The sequence below is a fragment of the Vombatus ursinus genome, unplaced genomic scaffold (assembly GCF_900497805.2).
Source record: "Vombatus ursinus unplaced genomic scaffold, bare-nosed wombat genome assembly UNPS02014830.1, whole genome shotgun sequence".
Classification (NCBI taxonomy): Eukaryota; Metazoa; Chordata; class Mammalia; order Diprotodontia; family Vombatidae; genus Vombatus; species Vombatus ursinus.
In genome coordinates, this window is record NW_020954608.1 from 29062745 (window position 1) to 29068042 (window position 5298).

The 5298-nt window shown below is 45.7% G+C and overlaps 1 protein-coding gene across 3 annotated transcripts in view; it reads right to left on the bottom strand.

Annotated features, from left to right (window-relative positions):
• The window catches only part of OPTN (optineurin), a 54204-nt gene extending 49187 nt beyond the window's left edge, over positions 1-5017 (bottom strand). Inside the window, exon 1 of one of the 3 annotated variants that reach the window (XM_027838782.1) lies at positions 4887-5017. The gene's annotated coding sequence lies outside the window, so the exon portion shown is untranslated. Of the gene's footprint in view, positions 1-4617; positions 4748-4886 lie in introns of those variants that run through there. The other 2 variants (XM_027838781.1, XM_027838780.1) reach the window with 2 other exon arrangements.
• Between the last annotated feature and the right edge of the window lie 281 nt (positions 5018-5298).

Sequence of the window (5298 nt, forward strand, 5' to 3'; positions counted from 1 at the left end):
CTTTCTTTCTTTCTTTCTTTCTTTCTTTCTTTCTTTCTTTCTTTCTTTCTTTCTTTCTTTCTTTCTTAGTTTATGTATGTGTGTATGTATGTATGTATGTATGTATTCATTCATTCATTTATTTATTTTTTTTACAAGGGGGACAATGTTAAAGAACACAGTGGGTACTTAAATGTTTGTTAAATTTAACTGAATCCATCACCACTCTTAGAAAAACAGCCCAAGGCAAGTCAGGAGGTCAAGCAGTGGTCTTCATTTAGGAGAGGGATCATTTATTTTTTATTTAATATTATTTTGGTATAAATCTGTGAATTCATCTCAGTAGAGAGCTCTAAAATGTGGAAACTCCTTTTGCTGATGCAAATCCTTGTCTGTAACTTAACAGCTTTAGAGAGCTGCCTCAAAGTTTAAGTGACTTCCCTATGATCATACAGCAAGCCTGTCTGAACCCAGGTCTTCCTGACTCTAAGGGCAATCCTCTAATCCATTTTGATCTGGTCTCTTATTTTTTTCTATGGTGGATGCATATAATGAATGACTAAACAATATATTGAAGGATCAGGATAGGCACAAGGCCTGGACTGGGAACTTCCTGGATAGAAAACTTCCTCTACCAATAAAGTCAGCTCCCTCTCTGTCACTTAGTCTTAGAGAGTTGTCTAGACCAGTGGTGACAAATTCTATGGGAAATAAGCTCCCTGAGGCCACATATTGACTTAGAAAACCACAAATTAGCATTATCTGTGTTCTAGTGTATTTTTTTGAAAAACATTTCCCAATTACATTTTAATTGGGCGTTTTGTAGACTATGAGTTTGACACTGGTTCAGAGCACTGAGAGGTTAAGTGACTTAACAAGGACTTTAACATCTTCCTGGCTCTGAGGCAAGTTTTCTAACCACAGTGTCAGATTATCTCTTCAATAACCCATGCAAAAGCTTTATTAGCATTTTGTCCGTTATTTTGAGATTCTTAAAAGAATTTATTAAGCATTTTCCACTACATGTCAGGCACTGTGCCAGACAGAGTATACAAAGACAATACTGAAAGAGTCCTGCTCAAGGGGTCTACATCCTGTTGGGGAGGAGGGAAAGAGATAGATAACTGGATAAAAAAATATATACCCAGTAAAAACAAATTTATGGGAGGAACAGCATCTGCAGGGTAACGGGCCTAATGCAAAAGATGGCCCTGGAGCTGAGAACTGAAGGGAGCCAGAGATTGTAAGAGATTGAGGTGAGACAGGATATGCTAGGCATAAAGGAGCAAGGGTTTGTAGGTAGGAAACAGAATATCATGTGTACAAGCAAGCAGCTCAGTTTGACTGGGATGCGGTTCTCCCAAGGCAATAAGGAACAAGTATGGAAAGGCAGACTGGGTCCTGACGGGGAAATAACAGGAGTTTGTATTTTATTCTAGAGCCAGTAGGGAACCACTGGAGATCTCTGAGCAAAGCAGCTACCCAGTCACACCTGGGTTTTCAGAGTATCACTTGGGTAGAAGATGGGTTGGAATGGGGCAAGCTGGAGCCAGGGACCCCAATTAAGGGGCTATTATTAAAGAGAAATCAGGATTATCATTGTCAGTTTATCTTCTGGCTACTATATGGTAAACATTCCCAGAATTTTAAAAAAAGTCATATATACATATATTGATATATATTCTTATTTCCACTGAGATGCAAGAAGAAATTCATACTATTACTTTATTAGTTTCAAAGAACCTGTTGCGGCTTAAGGTCACAAGTCAGAAAGGGTTTTTTTGGGGGGGAGGGGAAGAGAAGACGTAACTAGTATTCCATTAAATACCCTCTTAATGGGGGGGATGTATAGGGGCATGAAACACAAACATCTTTCAAGGAATCAAGTTGTTATTGCTCCTCTCTCAAAAAAATTACTTGGTAATAAGTTATCTGCAGAGATGCTGTTCCCACTAAAAAGTAAACTCTTTGAGGGCAAAACCAAACTCTTTTGTTTTTCTTTTTGTCCACAGTACCTAGCAACGTGTCTTGAATTTATTCAATAAATCAGTTGCCAAGTCTTGTCTATTCTACCACCACATCTCTCACATCCATCCCCTTCTATCTAGAGTAGCCTCTACTCCAGTTCAGCCTTTATCACATGCTGGCTGGAAAAATCAAACAGACTTATCACTTTCCTCCCTGCTTCAAGTTTTTCCATTTTGCACTCACTTCTCAACTTTCACACTAACCCTTGCCTCCATGAATTTCATTTTTCCTTAAAAGATACTGAGACCATCCTGGATGCCTGGTTGGGTCAAGATGACATCACTCCTGATTACTTTAGTACAAAGCATCCAGGAAGAGCTCCAGGAGCTCTCTAAAGCTTGGCTGACCAAAATGCACAACTTAGACATGGGAGCGATGCACAATCAATCTTGTGTTAACTGCTGAATCACCTGCAAGTGTTCATTTTGTTCCACTATTGAATCTAAACTATCAGGGGATTGGCTTGAGTCAGACCAAGCCTAGGATACCACGTCCCTCCTCTGCTCCATAGGGAAAAATGTTATGTGCTCAAGAAATTTGAGTGACTCCCTATCACCTGTAGGACCAAATATAAGTTTCTCTGGATCCAACCTACCTTTCTAGGCTTATATATATTACTTCCTTTTACAAACTCTATAGTCCAGCCAAACTGGCTTTCTTGCTCTTCCTTACCCAGGACTTTCCATCTCCTACTTTAAGACCTTTATACAGGTTGACCTCCATCCCTGGAATGTACTAACTCCTCACCTTTGCCTCAAAATAATTTCTTTCAAATCTCAGCATAGGGGCCACCCACAATGACCACAGATTTAGAGCTAGATGGGACCTTAGAGACTATTTAATCTAACCCTCTCATTTTATAGATTTGGAAACTGAGGTCCAAAGAGATTAAGAGAGGTTAAGATGGTCTTAGTATCACATGGATAACAGCCAGGATTCCAGCTAGGGTTCCCTGACTCCAAATTAAACTGTCTTTCCATCTTACCATGTGCTATCTCCTACACAAAGCTTTCCCTAGTTTCACTAAAGTTCTATGGCAAGGCATTAGTTTCATTGTTACTATCTTTCCTCCCTGCACTCTCCCCGCCAGAAAAATTAACTTATGTTTAACTTGCATATATTTATTTTACATATATGTGCAAAATACATCCCATATCAGGTATGCCAAAAGCTTAGTGCAGGTTTTAAGCTATTAAAGCTTAATGTACTAAGACTTTTGGGATATCTTGTGTGTATATGTATATACATACATATATGTATGTAATCTATATACCTTCAGAGAGATAAATGGATGGACAAATAGATTGATAGAAAGATGGACACATAGTCCTAAGTGATATGAGGGTTCTAGAGGAGCACTGCTTTTTATGTCTAGCAAAAGTATTAACCCCCCCCCACACACACAGAGTACAGTCTCTCCATATGTATGTATGGATGTATGTATATATGTTTGTGTGTATCTACATACACACATATAAAACATATGCACATGCATGTTGTCTCCTTGGATAGAATATAAGCTGGTTTCAATTTCTGTCCTTAGTATTCCCAGCATATATCATAGTGCCTAGCACATTAATAAGTGCCTGAGTTGTTCATTTTGTATTTAATTGGATTCATTTAGTTGGTGATAAATTCTTTAGATTTACGGCCTGAAAAGGAAATTCTTTTGTTTTGGCTTTTATTTTGATTTTACCAAAAGTGGTAGCAGAGAAATACCAAAGAATGCCATTATTGTTTTCTGAGCTGCACACTTTTTTTAAAGTTCATTTGTTTATTCAGGCTCATGACAATAGTCTGGTCTTGACCATCCCAGTCAGAACTTTCTAGTATAATCCAAACTGGACAGTGACTTGCAGACAGGCACAGCTTTCAAGCTTTAGATTTTTCCTCATTCTCAACCCCAGGGTCTCTGGCTCTGAAGGGTAACCTTTAATTCACTAAAATCAGCAGCACTTTGCCTTTCAACAGCTTATTACTCTGAGCCTGATGACATTTTTAGTAAGGCAGGTTTTATGAACCCTGCTTTCCTGACAACTGGTAGAGAAGTCGGCTCTTTAGACTACAGGTGAAGTGAATGCCCTTCCCACTACATCCCTCCTAGAGCCTCTCGGTGACAACCCCGTAAGACCCCTTTCCTTAGGCCAGGTGGCTTTGCTTTCCCTCTCCCTTCCTGAGCAGTCAGATCCCATTGCTGGGTCCCTCGTTTACAGGAGCTCCCCCTCCCAGAAACACGTCTTTATCCTCGGGGGCTTCCACGGGGAGCATCGTTTCTCGGGTCTGGCCAAAGCGCACCCGGGAGTGGGCACAGCCCTGCGGGGATGCCAAGGCGGCCACCAGCACGATCTCGGGCGGGGCCCTGGTCCCTTTCCACGGCCTGGCCCGCCGGGATTGGTCCCCGGCACCGAGTGGCCACGGAGCGCGGGCGCAGGAGCCCCTCTCCTGGCCAGGCACAGTCCGGCTCGCGCGTTTCGGGAACCACGAGGGTGGCGGGCAGGGGCCGGGAGCCCCTCGCTCCGGAAGGGGCCTCCCTCGGGGAGCCGGCACCTGCCCCGCCCCTCGGCCGGAGGGACTTTCGATTTCCTGAAATGAAGGGGCATTGGAACGCACCTGTCACCCAGAGTCACCCCTCCTAGTACACGGGGGAACCCTGACCCCCGGCAGGTGAAATGACGAGGCCAAGGTTACGCCGTAGGAAGCGACGGACGAGGGATTTGAACCCTAGACCTTGGACAGAGAGTACTGCGCTCTTCCTGCAACTCCTTGGCTCCCCCCGCCCCTCCGGGGCCCTCCGCATCCCCGGCGCCCGGACGGCGACAGCCCCAGCCGGGTCCTCCTTTCGGGCGTGGACAGGTGGCCCTACCCCTCGTCCGGCTTACCGGCGCGGTCGCGGGCAGTCGTGCAGATCGGCCGGGTCACAGCTTCCTCGGCTGCATCCCAGGAGGCCAGGGGGTGGGGGCCGACCAGAAACACCGCCCACCGGGCACGCGGGCTGGCGGGGGAGCTCTGGAGGACCCGGTGAGCCGGCAGAGCAGCGTTTGTTGTGAAGCCCCTGGCCCCGCCCCGAGCGACTCAGCTGACGGCCGGAGTCCGCCCCCGCCCCGCCCCGCCGGGGGAATTTCCCCGGCTCCTCCCACAGGCGCGTCTCCCCTCTCTTCTTCCACCCTCCTCCTAGTCCTTCGGCTCCCATTGCTTCCCCAAAAGCTGCGCGGGGCGGAGGCTCCGCGGGCGTGTGTGGTAAGCAAAGAGGGCGGAGAGCCCCGGAGGCCTCGCCCTCTCTGCCCGGCGAGC